This window comes from Lonchura striata, chromosome 4 (assembly GCF_050655825.1).
Source record: "Lonchura striata isolate lonStrDom1 chromosome 4, ASM5065582v1, whole genome shotgun sequence".
In the NCBI taxonomy this organism is placed as follows: domain Eukaryota; kingdom Metazoa; phylum Chordata; class Aves; order Passeriformes; family Estrildidae; genus Lonchura; species Lonchura striata.
The window spans coordinates 3,082,421-3,107,439 of NC_140706.1; the positions used below are offsets into that span (position 1 = coordinate 3,082,421).

Below are 25,019 nucleotides of genomic sequence, written 5' to 3' on the forward strand. Positions count from 1 at the left end.
AAACTTCTCAAACTCAGGCAGGCTTGGTGCTGTGACAGCTTGTCCTGGTTTTGGCTGGGAGAGAGTTAATTTTTGGGATAGAATTCATTTTCTTCCCAGTAGCTGGTACAGTGCTTGGGATTTACGATGGGAGTATTGGTTAGCTCTGTGCATTTAAACAAAGCAGTAAATTTTATGGGACCGAGTCAGGAAGTTGGCATAAGCAAATATTGCTGTCAATATTTTCATGGTCAATTTACTCCTTCATTCACAAGGCTGACAGATTCCAAGCACAGCTTTGGATGGTGCTAAGTGCAGGAAAATCACAGAATTTCACAGGTGATGGAAACCATGACAGATTAATAGGAACAAGATGATCTTTAAGATCCTTTCCAACCCAAACCAGTTTGTGTTTCTATGGAAAAAAAATCACCTCTTTCTTTTATCAAAATCAGGAATACAAGGTTACAATCTGAGAAGGGCTTTTTGGAAGAACCCTGCTGAGAAAGTGCTCTGGGAATTCAGATGACGACAGCAGTTTTGTTATTCGGGAATATGAATGTTATAAAACGTTCACAAACAAAAATCCTCAAAATCAGGGGTTGGCAAAGGTGGCCCACAGTTCCAGAGTCCTCCATCCCTTATTAAAATAATTAAAATAACAGGAAGGCAGGTATTATTTGTTGGCTAGACAGCCCCAAATCCTGCCGCCTGTTAATCCACCTGAAACCCAAGTGTATCAAGGCAAATTAAAGCTGCCTTTAATCCATGCAAATCTCAGCCCAGGAATCTTTTATTCTCTTACCTCCTGCCATGAGTTTAGCCCTGCCCTGCACCCCATTCATGCTCCCAGAACAAAACAACACAAACTTCAATATTTTAGTAATAGAAAGAAGGATTTTTTTGGACCTTTCACATATTTTGGGATGGATGCAGCTTTGTGCTTCATTGGCTGGGTGAGACCAAACCCTGTTCCACCTGTGCTTGGTTTAATCATATGTATCGACACACATAAATTAGGGCAATTTGTGCATAAATTAGGCAGCATCATTATGCTGATTGGGCTGGTATGATTGTGCTGAGAGTGTTTGCAATCTGCCACAGTCCTCTGGGACAGTGCTGTGAGGGAGCTGCTGCCTCTGAAAAGGCTGGAGCTCCTCAGGGATCCTGCTGGGGCAGGCACAGCCCCACAGCAACCCAAAACAAGAGAAGGGGTGAGGAGAGCTGGTGTGATCCTCTGGAATGCTGCTTTCTGCTCTCTGTTTCCTAAATATCACATCCTAAACTTCCCCTGATGCACGAAATAGGTGGAGTTATAGGTGGCTGTAGAGAGAGGCTGCTGGAAAACAACCCCCTGAGGTGTGTGTAAACCAAATAAAGAGCAGGAGACCCAAATCCCTTGCATTTTGCTGTATCAAATTTATGTGCAGAAACAAGTCATCCTCACAAAAACCAGAGCCACTCCACTGTACCTCTTCCAATTCCACCTGAATTGTAACAGAGGTAGGAATGGTTGCTGGGATCAGGGAGGTATCACAAGAGTAACTTGATGATCCCTGCCCTAAAAGAAAAAGAAACACCAAAAAAAACCCCTAAATCTTCCCAATTAAATGAGCAAGGATACAAATAAACTGCAAAGTGACTGCTTTTCCTTCTGGAATTGTAGAATATCCAGAGTTGAGAACCAAAAGGATCATTGAGTCCAACTCCTGGCCCTGCACAGGACACCCCAAGAATCACAGGTTAAATCATTAAATCACCATACACAGGTAGGTCTACCTGGAGTAGGCAGCTATGAAGGGATTTTTATTAAGAGCTTCAGGGGCTGTTACCAAAACATGGAATTCTTTAGCTATCCCACAGAAATCCTGCAGCCAGGTTGGTGTTCCTGTCCAGAGAATGCCTCTGCTGCTGCTGGTGATGCTCAGCTCCAGCTCCAGGGGCTGGTGTTGCACCACATCTCCCTCCTCCTTATGGATACCAGGGGATGCTCCCAAAGTCATCCAGTTTTCCTTCTAAAACTGGTCACTAATTTACCAAATGGGACCATTATGCTGAAAAATCCTCCCTGTGGGACTTGAGTTCTCTCTCTTCAGAGGGAATTCAAGCTTGGTTTATTCTCCAGGATCCAACCAGGAGTTTTTCCTCTGACAGTCATGCTGGCACTTTGCCTGGCCAAAAAACATACAGCAGAAGAGCAGGAAGCATTAAGCTACTACTACTAGAAGTGTTAAAAAAAAAATCAACTTTGAGCAAACCATCTGGTAACACTCACTGTGCCACAGGTGAGAGCAAACACAATACGCTCTGTACAGCACCAAAAAACCATCACTGCTCAGAAAATAAGGGTGTGAAACACCAAACCAGCCCAGGGAAGACTTGGAACAAGCTGCCCCATCCCTGGAAGTGTCCATGGACAGGCTGGACAGGGCTTGGAGCAACCTGGGATGGTGGAAGGTGTCCCAGCCTGTGGCAGGGGTTAGAACTGGATGATCTTCAATAAAGGTGGAAGGATGAAACACTAAAAGGGCAGAGCCACATGGGAATTGGGAGATGCTCCATAACCAGCTGGAGCAGGGAGCAGAACTGAGCTGTTTCAGCTGCAGGGAAAAGGAATTAGTGAGATACAAAGGGAAAAAATCTGTAGTCAGCTTCCTTCTGCTCTTCTGCTGCTCCCCTTGAGCATGAGTGGCTGGAGGGTGGCTTTTCCCCCCATCTATAAGCAGAACCTTCTCTAAGTAGTTTAGCAGTGAAAGCAAACTCCTCTTTCCCTCCCTGTGATGGAATATGGATACTGGCATGGGCAAACATCAGCATCCTAATACCCAGTAATTCCCAAGCCTTTCTGAACACCCACCATCTTATCAAAACAACAGCTTTAAAACCTCTTCTTTGCACTCTTTGGTGATAATTAGTTTTAGTCTGTCACCAGCAGATCAGTTTAGGATTGCAGCTAAGCCAAAGGGATATGAAAAGGTTTTGTGCAAAGCCTCTCCACACCAAATCAAGTTCGAAAAAGGGAAAGACAAAACACGAGCTGGCTGCACCAGCAGCTCCAACAGTTTCTGCTGCTCAGAAGGGAACACAGCAAGATTTAATAAACAAGCTCAATAAAGTTATTCTTCCCTGTTTTATTTCCCCTTAAAGCATCAGCCCAATTTGGTTTTGTTTCCATCACAAACAGCTCCTTTAATCGTTCCTGACGGGAGCACAACGCGGGGCCCCGGCGTGCGAAGCCTCCCCCAACCCCTGCCAGCTCCCAGTTAATGGAGCTGCTCTGCCTCACCACAGCAATTCCTGTAATTCAAGTCTGGCAAACAATTCCTAGGCTGAAAATGGGACAGCATCCAGTCGTTATCTCCTTTCTTGTAGAAAAAGAACTTAAAAAAAAAAAAAATCCAGCGTTATTTACTCTACCTGCCTGTTTGCCGTGCTGGCAGTGCCACCATGCAGGTGTGACAGCAAGAAACGCTGGCAGCTCTTGCAGTTTTGCCTGTTGATGTCTCTCCTTTCATCCCAGCAAACAGCCTGTCAGAGCTAAAGGAGCAGCTGAGAGCAAGGAAAGCATCCGCTCTCTCCTGACAGCTGAACAAGCCAGCAGTTTTCAGGAGGAAAAGCTTTCCTACGCTTCTGAACCATGGCAACTCCTTCCAGAGCTGATCTTAAAAGTCTTTCCCAGCCTTAATGATTCTGTAAGTCCAATAGTCTATAATTCTAATCTAATTAATTTTGGTCCTGGTCCTTCCATGTAGCCTCATTGGTGTTTCTAACCTCATTCATTTGTACCAATTCATCCTAGGATTTCCACCTCCGAAAAAAGTATTAACAACCAAAAACCCATCCGTTTTCTTACAGACACATTAACTGGACCAATCCCACCCTGGGTGCAGACACCAAGCGCAGGAACTGTGCACAAATGGAGGTGAAAGGCTTTTGTTTGAATGGTTTCGCTCACCAGGACACACCTGATAAGAGCCTGCAGCAACGCCACACCCCGAGATAAACCCGGCGAGTCTCCCAAAGCCAGCTCTGCATCCCGGGCAAGGGCTGGGAAACAAACACCCAAAGAAAACACTCTGTGTGGAACAGGACCATTTCCCTTGGCAAACCTCTCTGCTTTCCTTTCCTCGCCCTCTCTGTGTGCACGGAGAAACCATTCCCTGGCTTTTTCTGAGCTACAGTCTAGGTCTGCTCCATGGATGGGATGCCTGAACCTGGAGCAGGAGCACCCCAAGATCTCCTGGTGCCTGTAAAATTTAGACCTTGCTGGGTTTTAGATTGGAATGTGCAAAGCTGTTTGAAAAGAGGCATCCTTTACAAATTAAAGTGATGCAGCTGGGAAGAAAAGAAATCCCGGGATGCAGAGGTGACCGCTGGCCCTTAAGAGGCAGACTCTGGGAAGCCAGTGGATGCACAACTGAACGTCAGAGGCTTTCACGAGTGAAGATCTGACAAACATTGGCTTACAGAATCGTGGAATGGTTTGGGTTGGAAGAGACATCAAAGATCATCCACTTCCACCCCTTGCTGTGGGCAAGGACACTTCCCACTATCCCAGGTTGCTCCACAGCTTCTCTGGGCAGCCTGTGCCAGGGCCTCAGCACCCTCAGAGTAAAGTATCTTTCACAATATCTAGTCTAAACCTACTCTGTGTCAGTGTAAAGATCATTCCTCCTGTGCTGTCACTCTAGGCCCTTGCCCAAAGTCCCTCTCCAGCTCTCATGGAACCTCTTTAGGCACTGGAAGCTGCTGGAAGATCTCCCCTGAGCCTTCACTTCAACGGGCTGCCCAACCCCAGCTCTCCCAGCCTGTTTCCATAGGAACCCTGGGCCATATGGATGCAAGCAGATACTAAAACAAGCTGTGACCCTACCTGAGCACACCTTGGGAGGGGCACCTTGGTCTTCCCGAGCTCTCACCGGGGCCACCGGAGCTGCCCAACGTATCCCACGCAGGGCAACGTGCAGCCCAGCGACTGAGGTCTCATTTCTAAGCAAAACATTTGCAACCTTTCTATTCCTCTTCCTCTTTTGACTTCCTTAATGAATAAACAAAAGTATGAAGGGGGGAAGAAAACCCACTTGCACGACCAGTTGTCCTCTGCACAGCCCAGGGTCTGCTGGGAGCAGCTGGGAAGGAGGAGTGGACACGAGGTTTTGAGAAGTGCACTGGGGGCAGAACCTCACAAAATGCTTCAACTTCTTGGAAGAGACATCAAAGATCATCAGCAACTTCTGCTGATGGCTCAGGGCTGGTTTCATTGTTGGGAAGGTGTCTTAATCTGACCCACTCCATGATCAGAGCAGGTGGGACACACACCAAGAGTTTGCAAGAGGCTGTGCTGTGTCCTGTGCATTTTGGGAGTGGATGAATGCAGTGGAACAGCCTGTCCAGAGAAGCTGTGGCTGCCCCTGGATCCCTGAAAGTGTCCAAGGCCAGGCTGGACAGGGCTTGGAGCAATCTGGGATAGTGGAAGGTGTTGCTGCCCATGCCAGGGTGTTGGGATGAGATGGTCTTCAACGTCCTTCCAACCCAAACCAATCCAAGACTTTATGATTTGTGCTTCCCTAGAAGTTTTGGGAAATAAGTCCCATATCCCTTCGTGCTTTTTGCTTGCCAAATGTCAAATTCAAGAATTTCCATGTCTGACCAAGGGACACATGAGTTGTCTCTAACCCACATCCCACCCGTGTTGCCACTCCCTGCTCTGCTCACCAGTGCAAATCACATCCTGGTTCCTGCTGGGAGAGGTTTCAGTTGGGTTTTCCTGCCCATCATTCCACCAGATCCCAGCCCACAGCCTGCCAAGCCCTGGGCAGAGATTTATCCACTTGAAAGCAAACAGGATCTGGTTTTAAGACAGATCCACATAATGCAGCAGTCAAGTGGAGGTTTTGGCTGGGATTTTTGTGCGTGAAGGAGTTGGGACAGGGATGGGAACAGGGACTGACCATTCAGGAAGCAATCCAAGGATCAAGCTCCAGCAAGTTATAGCACTGGACAGCAACAGGATATTCTTCATTCCTCCCACAGATGGATTTCTGAGCTGTGGATTTAAATACAACATTGCTGTAGCCAGGATACTGTGCCTCCCTCCTTCGGACACAAGATGAGAGTTACAGCAGCTCAAAAAGCTGCTTCTTTCTGCCTGTCATTGACACCTGGGTTCCTCAGAACCCTTTTTGGTGGCCCCTTTCTGAGGGTCAGGTGTCTGCATCTCCAGATCTGTTATCAGTGCTGATCAGGACACCCTGTTACACACCTATGTTATCAGTGCTGATCAGGACACCCTGTTACACACCTATGCACCTCAACCCCATCCTGCTCCAGCTGAACCTCAAACAAACCTTCAGCAGATGATGATGGTGCAGAGTAAGGCTTTTAACAAAGATAAACTTGAGAAAAAAAAAATATCAATACCAAAAAAACCAGAGCAGCAGAGACCAAATAAAATGGGTTTCACTTCTGCCACTGTCACTGCACCACTTCAGCGTGTTCATCAAAGAGTTTCATCTCCAGGCCTGACCATCAGGCTCCAAATTCATTGTCAAAGTAAAGTTTGTGAATAAATCCAGTCAATTTTATAGAATCATGTAATTATTTAGGTTGAAAAAAGCCTCTAAGAACATCAAGTTCATTCCCCCAGCAGTGCAAGGCCACCACTAAACCATGTCCCCAAGTGGCACATCCACTTGGCTTTTAAATTGCTCCAGGGATGGAGACTCCACCATGGCCCTGGGAAGCTGTGCCTGGGCTGGACAACCTTTTTGTGAGAACTTTTCCCAGTATCCAGCCTAAAGCTGGACACAACTCTCCCCACACATGACAGGGGTGTCCCTGTGGTACCTCCAGAGAAGGAAGGGATGGAGATCCTGCAGGACCAGGCTGTTCTCTGCTGTGGATTGCTCAGCACTTTGCACCAAACAATAATGTTGGCTCTGTTGTAGCTTTTAGGCTGGATGAAATTCAGAGCTTTGACAATCCCCCTGCCCCACAAACACCACTGAAGTCCTTGGGGACTCTGCAGGCATGAGGATCAGGAGAATTGTGGCACAAACCCTCATGGACATCAGGCCTGGAAGCACAAAGGGTGTTGTTACAATACAAAGGGGCTACAGGGCAAATTCCTGGAGGTGCAGGAGCCACCTCTTGGTCTACTCCACCCAGATTCCCAAAACCAGCAAGAGATCCAGGACTTGATTTTTTTCCTGCCAGAGGTTTCGATACCTCTTTTTGGGGGGGATACAGGACTAAACCTGCAGGATTCATCATACTGGCAGAAGGATCCTTCCAACTCTTCACGAGAGACCTACCACGGGAATTCTGTAACCTTGGGACGTACTGGAGATGGAAAGTGGAGCCAAAAAGTCACGGATGAGACCTCCTCATGGATGGAAAAGCTGTGACAGAGCTGTGGTGGCAGGTGTTGTGTGCAGCTGTGGAGCTTCCCTTTAATCCATCACGGTGATCCCCTGCAGGCTTCAGGCCACCACAGGTCTCAGTTCCCTTTGGGCGTTTCAGTTTTGTTTCACCAGTAAAGACCCTGCTCCAACAATAATTTTTTTGCTTTTCTGGAAGTCTGCCCACAGCTCTGTATTCTTTTTTAAAATACAAAATGTTGTTTTAAAAACTTTGTTGTTGTTGTTGTTTTGTTTTTTTTTAAATTAAATTTAAACCCCACAGATTTTTGGTACAAATTCTCTCAGGTCCTTCCCTCAAGTGAAAACCAAGTGTCCAGCCAGGACTGTGCTTTCCCACACAGATATTCTGTCCTACCTCAGCTACCAGGCCTTGTCTGAGATTATTAATTACCTAAACTTTAAAAAAATAATGAACAGTGAAGGTGCCAAGTACTCAGATCCCAAACAACGCAGGATCACAGAATATTTTGGGCTGGAAGGGATCTTAAAGCCCATCCCAGCTGTCACAGAATCCAGGATGGCATCAGAAGATCCTGCATGTGACACGTCCACCCTACCAGAAGCAGCAGCTGGAATATGCCAGGCTACAAGGAGACATCAAAATCTAACTCTTGAGGTATACAGCTGCTCCTCCAAAAATCCTGGATGCTTCACAAGCCTGAAGAAAAACAAAGAAATCCATCTGCCACCTCTTAGGAAAGGTACATGCTTCAGGTAGGGCAGTATCCTGGGAAAAAGGAGGTTAATTTTCTTTTTTTCTTTTCCCACTATTGCCCTGCAGCAAGAACAAACCCAAATGGTTTTGCCCTAATTTATGCCTGTTTTCCTTACTATCCTCAACCTCCTCTATTCAAAGGAAGGTTTTGCTGCAGAAACTTTTACAGATGGTAAAATAAAAACAATCTTGTGAGCAGGCAGGGTTGCACTCTGCATCCATGTAAATCAACAGCAAAGCTTCCAGCATTTCCAGGGGACAGGTTTTGCCACAGCTCCAGCTGGGGCTCAGTGCACCTGTGTTCCCACAATACCACAACAAACCAAACTGGAGATGATCCCTTCTTTATCTCTGACACCTGAAGCTCTTTTTTGCCTTCTAATAAACGAGATAATGATGTTTGAGTGAGTTTGCCCCTGATCTAAACAGCTGTTTCTCCAGTGCTGTTGATATTCACAATGAACTGGAATTTTTCTCTCTGGATGCTGTTTATTCTGGTTGAATTTAGTTAGGAGAGTGCCATAAACTGAGAACAAGTAAACAGAATTGAAGTGCCAAGAAATTACGGGTATCAAATAGTTGGCCTCCAAGAGGAGGAATTTCTGGGATGAATAAAGATAAAAACTGTGCTCTGAGGGAGATCCCTACTTCCACACAGTGGGGAAGCAGATGGGGAGGAAAGGATCTTCTTGAGCTGTGCAGAAATATCCTGGATTATCCCAAATGCCACACTGCAGCCATAAAAGCTTTCCAGGGGAATGAATGAGTGGGTGATGGACACAGATATCCAAAGCTGTTGTTTTCCATTTAAACAGGAGAGTGAGGGTGGCTTGGAAAACCCTACATGCTCCTAAGGAGTTAAAAAGTAGTTCTGGAGCCTGGCACAATTAACATTCTGGCAGAGTCTATTTAAATTGCAGGGAAAGTTGAGCTTGTCCAACTGGATAGTCAGAGTGCAGGTTCCCCCAAACAGGGCTTTGATTCTCCAACACAACACCCAAAATCCTCTCTGGCTTACATAAAACACATGTGGAATCACGCTCCCTGTTGCACAACACAGCTCCAGGGAGAATTCCAGGTATATAAGTACAAACTGGAGGTCATTGCTCTGTGAGGGCTGAGGATTTCTCTGAAAACAGAGGGAAGGACAGGCTGGTCCTGGTGGCAAAGCTGCCTTGAGAGCTACTGAGAGCAGCAGCACCTCCCAAGGACAGGGCAGGGGGGTTTCACTCAAGCACAGCAGTCCATGACAAAAAATATGAGCAAATATCTGAAAAAAACCCTAAATGGAAATAGTTTTTGTGATCCAAACAACCCCAACCCAATAGGATTCTTACTTTTTCTGTATCCTTGCATTCCCCATGCTGCTCTAACACTCCCAGTAATCACCACTGCCTCGGCATCTTTTCTGTTCTCAGGTCCACTGCTCTGTCAGCCTGGTTTGAAAATATGCTGCCAGGGTGAAATAAAACCTGACTGTGCTTTTCTCAGCCTGCAAAGGGCAGGTCAGCACGGGGAGGGGAGATCTCCCTGCAGCAAAAGGCGTTAGAGAATCATGGAATGGCTCGGGATGGAAGGCACCTGAAAGATCATCTCATTCCACTCCCCTGCCATGGGCAGGGACACTCCACAATCCCAGGTTGCTCCAAGCCTCATCCAACCTGGCCTTGAACACTCCCAGGAATGGGGCAGCCTGTGCCAGAGCCTCACAATAGAGAATCTCCATTTAAAATCCAATCTAAATCTCTCCTCCTCTATTTTAAAACCACCCCCCTCTTTGTCCTATCACTATCTGCCTGTATAAAAAAATCACTTTCCCTCTTTAAGTCCCTTTAAGTACTAAAATGCCACATCCCCTGTGTAGAGACCACACATGGAGCTCCCAGTGATTCTGGAGGGGATCACACCCCACCCTGTCCCTCGTCCACAAAGCAAGGCTGCAGTTCAAAGCTGGCTTTATTAGACTGAGTCTGGAGAGAATGAATGGGATCCAGGATAAGAAAATTACTGAGCTCTGCTACAGATCAGAGATGCCAGATTAGAACCACAGAATGCCCTGAGTTGGAAGGGACCCAGGAGGATTATCGAGTCCAACTCCTCCAACAGGCAAAAATGGCAAAACTGACTGGAGGTGGGCAGCTCTGCACACCCCCAAAGCCAGCAGAGCAGACACAGACACATTCTGGAGCTTTGTCCTGCACACTCATTCTGAAAGCACTGCTGACTGACAGGGGCCAGCTCAATGGGCTGGCAGGAAGGCCAGGGGAGGAAAGGGCTGAGCACAGGGCTCAGCTTCCCTTCTGACAAGCAGAAAGCAGAACACACCAGCCACGCTGCACAAAGGCTTTTGTTTTACATCTCAAAACCAAGCCACTGTCCTGCTCTGGGACTGACAACTGCCCATGCAAGCAGCGGGGCTGGAACCCAAACCGTGTAAAAACCCAGATTTTTTGGGGTTTGACTCCCGAAAAATTCTTTTCTTCTTCTTTTTTTTTTTAAAGAAATGAAGCTAAGAACATTACAGTTCAAAGCAAATGCCAGAAGGAAAAGCCTCCCCTGGATGCTGCTGGAGGTCAAAACCCAGTAAGTGACATTTGGTGATGCTGGATGGGGCTCGTCCTCATCACCCCATCCTCTCCCCAACCTCGCTGCTGCTTTCAGAGCATCCCAGAACGGTTTGGATTGGAAGGGACCTCAAAGATCCTCCAATTCCAACCCCCTGCCATGGGCAGGGACTGTGTTTTGGAGAGGAACAGCCTCCCTGAGCCGGGCTCTGCAGTTTCCAGTAGCAACTGTGCCTAATCCAGCCCCGAGACAAAACTGCCGGCGCTCATTCATACCCACGGCACGTGCTGGGCAGACTCTGGGCATGGCCACAACTACTGCATGGGGGATTTCTTTCCCCTAGTTTAAGATAATTTTAAGAACATTTTTTAAAATAAAATAAGCATATTTAAGTAAGTGTTTTGGTTTTTCTTTTAACAAATATAAAATTTTAATAGATGAGGTTGGGATCGGGTTGTGTAAGCTTTTCCCTCTGCACGTTCATGGTACAAAAAACATTTATTTAGTGCTTTATTTTCACAGTATTGGAGAAGTCAACAAAAAAAAATAAAGCTGGTTTGGTGGTGAAATTCTTGACTTAAAAAAAAAATAATTATAAGAAAGAAGATACAAATCATATTGAAGAGGATTAAATTAGCAGTTGCTCTGCCCTGTATTCAGGTCACAGCACCAAAAAGATGCCTAATTATGAAAATAATGCTGGGATCCCATCACCTCTTAGGTACTGACAGCAAGTAATGTAAAGACTGAAGCAAAATTAAAAAAATAAATATTTTTCTATGAAAGTTTCAGAAGAGGCAACTCACCAGATACATGGGATAATGAACCAGGAAGAAATATCACTGAATTGCTAATACATCTTTTTGGTAACATCTTCAAAAAATTTCCTTTTCTAATTTTAATTTGAGATATGTGGTAGGTGCAAAAGCACAAATTTTAACTCTTTTTCTCTCTGGGCATATTTAGCTACCAGCACCAGGTGAGGAAGGGGACTTTGAGCAGCTTTCCAGCATCTCCAAGGACATTGGGGAGAAGGGAGAGACCGGCTCTGACAGGGTGGGAGGACAGGAGGTGATGGGGGGAAGATGAATCGAGATGTTCAAGGTGCAGGGAGAAGCTTTTCCACCACGAGCTCAGCCAAGCTGGGTGCCCAGAGGTTGGGCAACTTCCATCCCTGGGGGTTTTTATTAAGGATAAAATCCTGGGCACAATCACAGAATCAAAAAGTTTGGAAAAGCCCTCCAAGATTACAGAATCCAACCATTCCCCCAGCACTGCCAAGGCCACCACTGACTCATGTCCCCAAGGGCCACATCCACATGGCTTTTAAACCCCTCCAGGGATGGGGACTCCACCACTGCCCTGGGAAGCTGTGCCTGGGCTGCACAGCCCTTTCCATGCAAAAATATCCAATTTAAGCCTCCCCTGGCCCAGCCTGAGGCCATTCCCTCTCCTTTCCCTGTTCCCTGGGAGCAGAGCCTGACCTTCCTGGCTGCCCCCTCCTGTCAGGAGTTGTGCAGAGCCACAAGGTCCCTGCAAACACACAGAAACCTGGAATTATCTTATTCTGTATAAAAACGTGTGTAAAAAGGAACAGAGGCCCCAGTATCTTGTTTGAGAGATAGCCCAACACTGTGATGTTAAAAACCTTCTAGAAAACAACCTCATCCCCTTTTTCTTTGTCACCCCTTCCTGAGTTTCCCCTCCAGATTCCAACAGTGCCTGTCCTTCGCCTCCCCAGCCAGCCTGGAGAGATGTTATTCTTACAAAAAATCCCAAAAACCCAAAAAAAACAACAAGAGGAAAAAAAAAAAAAAACTCGATTATTTATGCTGCTCTTTGAACAACACAAGCTATTGTCAGGGAGTGTTTTACAGCTCTGAATGTCACATTGAGAGTCTGGTCATGCCAGGAGAAAAGCCTGCCACTGCCATGTCCAGGCTTAAATCCCTTTATTCAAGAAACCCTGAGCCCAGAACTGGGTAAAACCTAAAAGGAAGCTGGTGGGTGTGACAGCTGCGTTTTGTACAATGACATAAAAAGGAACAGGCAAAGCTGCTTGGGTGTTTTGTTTTGGGTTTTTTTTTTTAGGTAAAAGGTAAAAAATCTCCAAGAAGCATTGTGCAGAATCAGGTGAGGCCGAGCTTGGGCTGGATGCTGCTCTGGAGGAATTGCACAGAGAAGCACGGGGGTGAGCAGAGCTGGAGAGTTTCCCAGCAGGACCCAGGGAGGTTTTGCTGTCGAGAAAACCATCCTGGCTGGACAAGAAACCCATTTCCTTCCCGACTGTGTCTGTGTGAAGGGAAACTGGGCTCTGGAGGCAAACAAAGCCCAGCCACCTTTGGCTGGGGATCGCCCCAAAACCACAGAGCCATTACAAGCCTAAAAGACAAAAAAAAAAAAAGTTAAAAAAAACCCAGTCAGGACCTTTTCTGCAGTGTGTTACGTTACAAGGCAAAACTGGACAGGTTGCAATCTTCCTCTGCCACACCCCAAATGCCAGGTTTCAGGTTACTTCACCTGCAGGAATTCACTAGGAAGCACAGCATTTCTACGGAACTCTTAGAGCCAAACTTTTATTCTGCAGCTCTTCCCAAAGTCCTGCAAAGAAAGCAAGTGTCATTTCCTTCTTCCTCCCACACCCCCGTGCGCTGACGAGGAATTATAACCCGTGTGAAATAATAAATATGGCCCAGCAAAAAAGGGAATGTGAGGGGCAGTAGGAAAGGCAGCGTTCCTGCATTAATCCAATCTATGGGATCCATCCTTCCAGCCTCCCACTCAGGAAACAGCTTTTCAACGCTGGCTATCAAAGCTCCTCCCAGATTTGGCATCTCTACCTCTTCTACCCTGCAGAACTCATTTTAAACACTGAGGGTTTGGGGATTTTTTTAACCAATTTGTGGCTGTTTGCATCGTACTCGGCATCGGTACTCATGGTTTTTTTTGTTGCACATTTCATGGATATATTTACTATCAGTAAACATCCCAGCAGTAATGCTGGATTTATCTCTTTGTCTTTCTGGTAACTCCCCCATAGCTGCACCCTCAAAGCCCAGAAATCCAGTTTGCCACCCTTCACAAGGAACCTCCAGGCATACTGGAGAGCTCTATCATTTATCTCCTCCACAATCTCAATTCACCATGAAAATATTTGGTGAAACCCATCAGCAGCTTCCCTGATACAAGTGCAGAGACTCTGCCACTACTTCTGCCCACACAATTTTCTCTAACATCCAAAAAAAGCAATGGACTGTGGGGTTTTTCAAATACAACCCTATGGTGCTCAGAACTCCTATTCCTCTTATCTTTGAGGTCCCCATGAATTTTCCAAGCAATGGCACCGCACTGCTGCAAAGATCTCTTGATTTATGCAAAAAACTTGATCCCTTTTCTGCCCTTTTTATGAGCAAAGGGTTTCTCTTTTTCTCTGCATGTAGCCTGGTGATTTAAATGCACACTGCAAGCCCTGTGCACTGCAGTCCTTTGCTGAACGCTGCCACAGAACCTTTAGATTTCTGAGGATGAGAAGGATGTGGGGAATACAGACACCTACAACAAAGAGAGCTACAGGCAAACATCACCTTCAGACCTTCCTTTTTATGAGATACTGCCTTTTTATCCTCGATTTGAAGCGGCAGGAGCAGGGAGGGAGGCTTTGCTGAGGTCACTGGTGAGGCTGGTGGCACAGTGCCATGATGTGCTGTATCCATCGGGAACCGCTGCCTCCTGAGCCATGGGATGGAGAGAGAGGCTCTCAACAGCAGAAGGGAGTGATCTGCAGCAGGCAGGGAGTGTGGGGAGAGTGCTCAGGGAAGGGCAGGGAGGTACAAAGGACCTGCACCCTGCAGCCCTCACTGACCCCCTTCTGCACCTGCAGAGCTCCTGGGATGCAGTTGGGTTCTTCCACATTTCCCAGCAGCGTGAGGAAAGGGAGCCTGGGCTGAGCTCAGTAATTCCAGCCAGATCCCAGTGCCAAGAATTGCAGGGTGGTGCCAAGGCATTGATCAATGGCATTTTCTGGGCTCTCCAGCAGAAGAAAGCCATAGATCTATTAAAGCAAGTCCAGAGAAGGCCATGGAGATGCTCCAGGCTGGGAGAGCTGGGAGTGCTCACGTGGAGAAGGCTCCAGGGAGAGCTCAGAGCCCCTTGCAGGGCCTGACGGGGCTCCAGGAGAGCTGGAGAGGGACTTGGGACAAGGGATGGAGGGACAGGACACAGGGAGTGGCTTCTGACTGCCAGAGGGCAGGATGGATGGGATATTGGGCAGGAATTGTTCCCTGTGAGGGTGGGGGGCCCTGGCACAGGGTGCTCAGAGAAGTTGTCCCTGGATCCCTGGAAGTGTCCAAGGCCAGGTTGGATGGGGTTGGAGTAAGCTGGGCTAGTGGAAGGTGTTCCTCACAGGGGCTTGGAACTGGATGGTCTTTAAGGTTCTTTCCCATCCAAGTGATTCTGTAACTGGAGCCACCTCATGCCCATGGCCAGGACAGATGGAAAGAGGAGTAGCCCTGAGACCACCCTGACCTGGGGTGTTGACAATCCCTTAACTCAAAGCCACTTGATTTGCCCCTGCTCACAACTTCTCCTCTCCTACATGAAAGATGTCCAGAGCAATCCCACTTAGGGAAGAGCTCCAGTTTCCTTCCAGGCACCCAGGCTGGAGAAATGGGAAGGATTTAAAGCAGATGACAGAGCTCTTAGAAGATGATCCTTTGGTCGTAGTGGTTTGGTGTTTTTAAGTCATGTGTTGATTTCCTCAAACAACTCTGGTGGCACAAAAATCACAAGAAGCCTCTTTGAGGGACAGTGCACTACTTCTAATCAAAATATTATTATTGAGCTAATAAAATACTGATCAAGAGATAACTTCATTTTCTCCCACTCAATCCTTCCCCATTGCCACTGGGGTTCATGCTGGCATATGTTATTTTCATGCAGGCAGAAGGTAATGATAGGAAAGCAATTACTGGGCAATGTTTTTAAAAATATAGTAAAATATTTATGAGCAATCTAATTTTTTTTTCATGCCTGGCTGCTCCATGCACTGGGTCTACAACTCCACCACATTTTGGATGTCTTTTCACAACAGACTGGAATCCAGACAGCAGAGCCTCCCAAAACCACGTTGAAGAGCGTGGTTGGTAACTGTGTCCTTTGGAACAAAATCCTATGAGAATCCCAGAATTTTTTGGGTGGGAAGGACCTTAAAGCTCATCCTGTTCCACCCCCAGCCATGGGCAGGGACACCTTCCACCATCCCAGGGTGCTCCAAGCCCTGTCCAGCCTGGCCTTGGACTCTTTCAAAAATCCAGGGGCAGCCACAGCTTCTCTGGGCATCCTCTCCTTCTGCTTTTTTAAGGGATTGATGGATTTGAAACCAACATGAAAACCAATTTTTTTTTTCCAAGGTATTTTATCACTAATCCCTGGATCTGGACCACAGGTTTCTCCCTGGTCTAAAAATACAAAATTTTCAGATCCAGTCAAGCAAAACAGAGAAACTATTACACACAGAGGAATTTTCAGCAGGAACATTTTAAAGTTGTGTTGAGTGACAAGGAGGAGGTTGCTGACTCAAGGTGTGTGAATATGGTGACCATAAACATCAGACCATGAGGTGCCTGTCATGGGGACAATTTTTGGAAAGAGAAACTGAAGTTCAGTTTTTGTGTTGGTGTTTAAATTTCAGATAGGTGGGTTTCTACAGAAAAAAAAAGAAAAAAAAAGAATAAAAAAAGAAAAAAAAAAAGAAAAAAAAAGAATATGCTAAATATTCCATGTATAAAACTGACTTGAGTGAATGCTACACTACTTTGGCCCCACAAATGAATAAAAACTTAATTTTTATGCTTAGAACCAGAGATCCATTAAGGTTGGAAAAGCCCTCTGAGGTCATTGAGTCCACTGTTCCCCCAGCAGTGTCACATCCACAGGGCTTTTAGAGGCTCAGGGCTGGACCACCCTTTCCATGAAGGAATTTTCCTAATATCCAACCTGTCCCTTCCTTGAGCCACTGCCTGTCATGTGGCTCTTTGAGAAACTATTTCAACCCAACTCTCCCCACAAGCCTCATAAAAGGATTTCACTGCAACAAATGCCACTGCAAAGAACAAGAATTACTTAAAAATCCAAATAAAGCTCCTTTTTTTTTTTCTTTCCCATGTAATTGCAAATAACAAACATATCTGTGGTTCACAGAGGAGGCAATAAATTCAAGCTACAGTCACAAATCAGACCAGAAAAAGATACTTAAGTCATTCAATCCACCACCCTGGGATGGCTGTGGCCCCGTGGGATTCTGCTCAGTTTTGTGAAAGGCTTGGAGTCCTGAATGGAGGAAGCACAACACGAAGAGCTCTCTCTGAAGTGTTGTTTTTTTTTATTTTTATAAAATGAAGCCATCCCTCTGATGCTTCCTGAGCACAGCCTTGTTGGTCTGGCTGGAGAAAAGCAAATGATCTTCAGCAAATAAGCTTTTTATGTGTGAGAGGAGCACATCATAAATAAAAAGGAAGTTTGATCCCCGGCAGAATTTTGGTTGTGTGTGTTTCTTCTGTAACCACCCTGTGATGGCTGTGACATTTCAGGTTCTAGAAAAAGAGACAGGTATTTAATATCTTTTGTGAATCACAAAGTGGTTTGGGTTGGATGGGACCTTAAAGATCATCACGGGCAGGGACACCTTCCACTATCCCAAGTTGCTCCAAGCCCTGTCCAACCTGGCCTGGAACACTTTTTAACTTTAAGTTTATGCCAAAAGATGCACTTCAAGCCATTAGGAAGCTGAAGATTCCAAAATTTTAACTTCCTCACTGATTCTTCTGCTCTCACCAGACGCTGAAGAATAATTAAAACAAAAAAGCCAAAAAAAGCCAATATTTTTTCATTTTTCATTGATCTGTACCCCTCAACCAATGCATTAGGTGCCTATTTCCATAGCTCTGGTGAACAAAACTATTTTAGGAATGATCACTAAACAAAACAAGTTGAGGATTTGGCTGTTGCAGTGGCTTGGGGTTTTAATTTCTGGGGCTTTTTTATATTTTGAGGACAAGAGGAAGTGACCTCGAGTAGCATCAGGGGAGGTTTAAATTGGGTATGAGGGAAAATTTCTCCATGGAAAGGGTCATCCAGCCCTGGCAGAGCTGCCCAGGGCAGTGATGGATTCATCACTCTTGGAGAGATTTAAAAGCCAAGTGGATGTGGCACTTGGGGTCATGGGTTAGTGGTGGCCTTGGCAGTGCTGGGTTAAGGCATTCAATGATCTTAAAGGCATTTTCCAATCCAAACAATTATATAATTCTGTAATTCTATGAAGGAAAAAAACCCCTGGAACCACAAAGCCATGAACTCTGCACTAGTTTGCACTGCATGTCCAAAGAGACACGTTTTGGGAGAATTAAAGACATTTTGCCAGAGATGGGTTTGAACAAACACACAGTGAGTAATTCCTGTCCCTCAGCTGGGTGTAGGTCTGTAGAGACAGGTCTGGTTTCAGAGCAAGTCCACCCATTAGGACTTTCTAACATGGTAAAAGCAGGAGAAATCCCAAAAAACTTGACTGAATGAGCTTTTTCAGTGATCTGGGCTGTAGCTGGAGCCATCTCCCCACACCACAGATGTGACAGCACACAACAGAACAAATAATTCCAGTAACTCACTCCGAACCCAAGGACAGCACTGAGAGCCTAAATTAGCAACGTGAAAACCATTAACATGACCAATTAACCTCTGCCCCACCCTCCCCACGCCACATAAAAGCCAAATAACAATCCCCAAGATAACATTGTGTGTCAGAAATATCACACACAGGAATACAGCAGTGCCTGTGCTTGTTTCCTGGCCCGGGAAAGCTGCTATAATTGTAGTGCATTGTGCTCCTGGAGGATTTCGAGTTGGAAATTGGTTGCCAACAGTCCTGGTTTGCTGTTGGAATTTCCAATCAGGCTCCTAAAACTCTTTGGGTTCCCCGAGCAACGCCGTGTCAAGGTGCTGCTCTGAGTTCTGGTCTGCGTGGTCCAGAAGGAATTGAATTTTTCTTGGTGGAAATAAATCAAGATCATCCCAAGGATATAAAAGCTGGATGTGGAGAACACAAGCAAATCAAGCAGAATTTTTGTGTTTATGATTTTTGATGCATATTTCATTGCTAAGGGAACCTAAACCAAAACCATCTTGGCTTTTGGAGGCTCCCCAGCTGAGCCAAGAGGACAGATATTCAGGAGACGATCTCATTTTAAGGAATTTCTTCATGGAAATGGTTGTTAAGCATTGTAGGTGGCTGCCCAGCAAGGTGGTGGGATCCCCATCCCTGGAGGTGTTCAAGGAATGAGGAATGACTGCACATGGCACTTGGTGCTCTGGTCTGGGTGACAAGGTGGGAATGGGTTGGACTCAATAATATTTGAGATCTTTTCCAGCCTAAATAATTCTGTGATTTTTCATTAACTCAGCTATTACATTACACATAATTCAGAGGTTTGGGTCTCCAACCTGGCCAGCCTCCAGGGAAATCTCAAAAATTCCCAGAAACCACCACACCCTCGTGCACAAGCCCTCAGTCCACGGCATCCTCCCCTCCTGGTGGAAGCTATCCTGGCAAGCAAAATTCTCCCAAGTAATCCCCTACCTCTTCCTAGAGAATTTAAACTGCCCAGATGACAAATTTGTGGAGTGTAGAGAATTCCTCTCTCCTAGCAAAGCCCAAAGGATGTGGCACCTGACAAACACACAGAATTTTGAAGTCCTGTCTTCATAAAGAGGTTTCATCTCAATGAAGCCTTCTCCAGTCAGTATTTCCAGGTACCACCACCAGCTTTTAGTTCTAAGTGCTTTTCTACCAAGCCCAGACAAGGTTAAAAGTGACACTTTCACTCATTTTGGTCCCTTTGCAATCAAAATGAACAGATGTCAGTGACCCAAAGAGACAGTGCTGGAGAAAGGCTTCTCCAAAGGAAAACAACATTTTTTATGTCCCCAGTGATGCCAAAAGCTGATGGCATCTTAATTTTATCTTTGTGGTGACCTGTGGGCTTAGCCCACTCCTTAGTTTCACCCTCATTTTCTCTCCATGAAAAGCAACAATTTCCACTTCAATCCTTCCTACTACCTTCCTTAAAATCTTTTATAAACAAACATTTTCAAATACTTTTAATAATATATTTTGTAAAACGAATATTTTAATAAAAATAGATAAGAATTTTAAAATTAAAAATTAATTAAAATGATTTTATAAACTATAATAATTTTGGAGCTATTTCCTTGAAAGTTGGGCTTTTTCCCCCTGCCACTTGCCATGCCAGTTGTTTGCCAAGGACTCCACGATGCCCATCCCGAGAGGAAAACCATCCTCCCGGGAATTTTTCAAGGGTGAAGCTCAGCAGCAGCCAGGCCCTGAACAATAAATATTTCCCTCATTAGTATGCTGAGCCACATTAGTTCTGCTGCTCACTGAGCCAAAGCATCAAAGTGGGGCTGAATCTTCAATTTCACACTTTGCAACGTGATGCATCAGATACTCCCAGGGCTCTGGGCGCAGAGGGGATTCACAAAGAGTTTGAGATGTGTGAGGTGCTGCTGGTAAATCTGCAAAATGTGAAAGAGGCAGCACGTGCCTCTGAGAGAAAGGGGATGAAGTCATCCTACATAAAAAATTGGGGTTAAGGCAGTGGAAAGGCAAAGTGACTGCCCAGCATCGCACTCGAGGCTTTGGTAATACCATGACCTCAGCCGAGGAGTTGGCAACATCCTAAAAATCACACACGGATTACCTAAGAAGTAAATTTAGGCTGCAGAATTTGCATCAAGTCTGGGAAGTCTCAAGGTCTCTCCACCCAAACCCTCTCCCCGCTCCCCTCCACTGCTACTCAGTTTTCACAGAATTTTCAAGATTTGAGGATTTTGAACTCAAATTGGGCTGGAAATGCTCAGAGGTTCTGGAGGTTATTTGGGATGGAGGGGCCTGTAAACACAGTCTGTGTCCTGTTACTGCTCTCCTGTCTTTAGGAAATGAGTTTTAAGAACACAACATGGTACTCATCGCTGCAAGAAAACTCTGATGCTGTCATGGCTACAGTTGTATCTGTGCTTACCAAATGCATTTCAACTGATTTTTGCACTGAGAACTCTTTGTCCCTTATGAAAACAGAATTCCCCCAAAAAGACTCCATCAGCCCCGATGATTTGAACAGAGAAAGACCAACCAAGGCCAGGGAATGTTCCCCTGAACTCAATGTTGAAGCAAAAAGGCATCAGGGATGGCAGGAGACTCCCAAATACTCCAACTGGCAGCAGCATTCCTCAATACATGTGCAGCATTATGGTTTTAGAGGCTTTGGAGGCATTGCACGGATTAATCACACAGAGTAATGATCTCACAGAGAAGTGCTGAGCTGGAATTAGAGAGATTAATGCTCAGGTCCCAGCTCTCAAAGTTCTCACCCTTGGGGAAGTCAGATCAACTCCTGCATCTCGCCTCCCCACAAAACCTCCTTTGAATTACTGATTGCAGAACCAGAGTGAAGATGCCAGAGGGAAAGACCATTCCAAAAGCTTTTTAAAAAGTATTATTTTTTTCCTTAATACCTGCTGTGAGGCACTGTCGTGTTTAATTCATGACTCTTTGAAGAAAGATTTGCCATCTTAAGGGAATAAAAACAAGTCTGTGTTATCTTTTTAAAAAAGTCATGTGTTTCTGCTGTTGGTAAAGTCCAGAACAAATACTCACATGGAACTCCCAAAAACTGCAAGTTCAGGTAATAATGAGTTGGATGGGACACGGTTACAATGTGCTTGGAGACCCAAAGGTTGGGTCAAGCAATATTCTAAAGTTAGCAGCGTATTTTGTGACCCAAATTCCCTCAGGAACAGAAGGACCCAGCAAGAAATACTGTCCCATACAGCTTTATGTATTTTGTGACTCCCATTGCTGAATCCCTCAAGACTTTGGTTCTTCTGGAGTTAAAAGTTAGGCTCTTCCTTTAATTTTCCAAGCTCACATCATAGAAAATAAGACATTTGACTGTGACAATGGATTTCTACACCACCTCACCTGCAACCCCCTGAACATCCCACATCTGGCACTTCTTTGGTCACATACCAATTCCTCTACAAACCAAAGAGATATCCAAGATTTCTTGAAACTTTTTCCATCGCCCAAAACACAAAATTCACTTTTTCACATTGCCCAAACCACAAAATTCAGGCCAGGTTTTGGTGAGGATGGGAAGAAATGGACAAGTATGTAGGTGGAAAAAGAACAACAAAGTTCAGTCATGCACAAAATGTTGGGTTTTTTTTTTTTTTTTTTTTTTTTTTTTTTTTTTTAAGTTTAACTCAAAATTTCTGTGAGGAATCTGCCATGAGACAATAGCTGTGTTTTGGTGGTGGCATCTGTGCTGTGCACAGCCCAATGGCCAGAGGTGACAGTCACAACTGAGACATCTCCAACCACAGACACCAAACATTCCTGCCCACACTGCACCTGAAATTGCACTGGGAGGCTTCAGAAATCCCACAGGATCCCAACCAATCTCCAGTTGCTTTGGAAGTGTAATTAACTGCAATTGCCTTTTTGATTTTATCTCCATTTTCTCAGGTTCTGGGCAATTTGGGAAAGCTCTCTGTGTACCTACAGGTGAGAATGCACACCAGTGCATGCACCTACTTGTCTGGAGCTACAACTTCCCAGAGGATCTGCTTTTCTCAGGGCCTCCTTGGAGAATGAAACTTAGGGAAAAAGCCCATCCTTTGGGAAATTCTCCTTCTTATCCCGTAAAGTCACTGATAAAAAGATTTCTATTCCTGCTGGTGATAAGAGCTCCAATCAAGGGAATGTTCAAGCTAAGCTTGGCTCCACTAGGCTCAAGCTCTGTGCTTCCCACAAGGTTTTCTGACAAATTGCCCTCACTGTGATTTAAAAAAAAAGATGCTGACTTGGCCCTTGCAGTGAGAAAAGAGATTTTCCTTCCTTCTCCACATAATTTTTATAGTTTCCCAAAAAAAAAAAAAAAAAAAGAAAAAAAAAAGAAAAAAAAAAGAAAAAAGAAAGAAGGGATTCAGATCAATGGGGAATCGATACAGAAAAAAAAAAAAAAAAAAAAGAAGGGGAAAGTTTCACCTGGGTTAAGGAGTAATTGATACTCCAGGCTACAGCTTCATCCATTTTCAAAGAATCATAAAATCAGGGGATGGTTTCAGGGAATCCCCAGGCTGAATGGGGCTTGGAGCAACCTGATCTAGGGGAGGATGTCCCTGTGTTGGAAGCAGGTGGTCTCTAAGGTCCCTTCCAATCCAAACCATTTCATGATTTTATGAAAATTCTTGCCCCTGCAGGAAAGGTTCAGCACCAGTTTCATTCAAAAATACAGACTGGGTATAGTCAATGGCTTGGAGAAATCCATCCAAAATATTAGAGAGCTGTTTCAATCCAAAAAACTTTCCTAGTCAGTGGAAAATTCAGCTTTGCTGCAAAGTCAGATGGAAGTTTCTGAGCCAGCCCAGGCAGGAGTTTGCCCGTACACCCCAAGGAGAAAGGACAAGAATGAGGCATCTGAGCACAGCCCTGCCAAAACCTCCCTGGTTTTATCATCCAGAGTTCAAACCCAGACCTCATGTCCTGCTGTTCACACTGCACACAGAAAGGTTTCCAAGAAATGTTGCTTGGCAGCAATCCCAAAAAACCCAGCTTCCGACCCGCTGCTGGGAGCAAGGGTGGCTTCTCTGAGGATTTTGAAAGCTGAATTTCCAAAGATATTCCAGCATTTCTGAACAAGGCTCTTGATTTTTCCAAACAAAGCTATTTCTGTGGGCCTGGACTGGTGGTCTGAGGATCTGGAGAAGATGATCCTGCCCACATTTCCCATCTCAGGATTAGCATGGCATCAGGAATGCTTGTCCCACTACCCTTCCTGTAAACCTGCTGGGATCATGACAATAATTATGATGGAAAAAACTGGGTTTTTTCCAGATTTTAACCCAGATTTTAGAAGGAATTTCTTGACTATGAGAGTGTTGAGGCCCTGGCACAAGGTGCCCAGAGAAGCTGTGGTTGCCCCTGGATCCCTGGAAGTGCTCAAGGCCAGGCTGGATGGGGCTTGGAGCCCCCTGGGATGGTGGAAGGTGTCCCTGCCCATGGCAGGGAGTGGAATGAGATGACCAATAAAGAATCTTTCCAACCAAATATTCTTTAGTTCCCACTCATCCCTCTGGGACAAGATAGCACCTTTTTGGTAGTGGGTCAGTTCCTACCTCCCAGCCTCCTTCCTCTCCTATAGTAAGGTATTTTAAGCCAATTTTGATTTGAGAACACCATGATCTCTACGCAGAGCTGCCACCAGGATCCCAAGGTTTCCAATTGCACAAGAAGAACCTTTTAGGAGATAATCAACATTTCAGATCTAAATTCAGAGGTTCTCACCTGTGCTCTGCAAACACAGGCTCCCTGCTCTGCCTGCACTACTCTACTCTGCCTGAGGTGGAATAAATGTGTGACACTGCTGAAAGAGCTGACAAAAAGGAGACAGTAACTTGTGAAAAGTGAATGTGACCCGTGCAAACAAAGCCCAGAAATCTGAGTGGGCAGCTTTGTATAGGCTTCATGCATCACTTTTCCCCTACACAATCCAAATCTGAATGCTCCGGCCCTGTGACACCGACCAGGAAGTGATGGATAAAGAAACACAAGCAGAAATGGGTGCAGAAGCTCTTCCAGCTCCCATCAGCTGTTTTATAACCCACTTTTCAGAGGGAGAAAAACCACTCAGCCCAAAATGTCTTTCCAGTAGCCCACAGGAAAGACTCTGAGTATGATGGACACCTCTGACACTCCATCTCTGAATCCCAGCTGGAATCCCACACTACCTGAGGCAGCTGACCAAGTCCACCTCAGGGTGGACTTTGCTGTCTTATTCCAAAAGGACTCTGTTAAAGAAGCTGCTGTTTTAATCCAAATTTTAAAAGGAAGGTATTGTGGGACTATTTCACTTCAGCCAACAGAGTCACATCCACATGGGGCTTCATCAGGCAAGACAAAAGTCTCGCACACAAGCAATTCTGTTGGGACAATTTCACCTGGCCAGTCACAGCAGTGGCCACAGAGATCACCCCTTGGTCACTCCTCTTCATGTGGCTCCAGACATATCCTGCCAATCCCAGCAGCTTCAGGATTCCAGCTGGCCACTGAATTCCAACCCCAAAGAGCTCAGAAGCCATGATAGGCACATTCAAGATCTTGCTTCTCTAAAAAATCCTTTTCTTATAACTAGTAAAAACTTAAAAATAAATGGAATTTAGTCTATTAATGTTTATGCTGAGCATCATATATTAGTTACTTCTGAGAC

General features: G+C 45.5%; 1 protein-coding gene across 6 annotated transcripts in view; it reads right to left on the reverse strand.

Moving 5' to 3' along the window:
* Window positions 1–25,019, reverse strand: part of PTPRA (protein tyrosine phosphatase receptor type A) — a 119,739-nt gene that overhangs the window by 64,932 nt on the left and 29,788 nt on the right. The window contains exon 1 of one of the 6 annotated variants that reach the window (XM_077782691.2): window positions 4,853–5,241. The exons of the other annotated variants lie outside the window; for them this stretch is intronic. The gene's annotated coding sequence lies outside the window, so the exon portion shown is untranslated. Of the gene's footprint in view, window positions 1–4,852; window positions 5,242–25,019 lie in introns of those variants that run through there. 6 annotated transcript variants of the gene reach the window in all.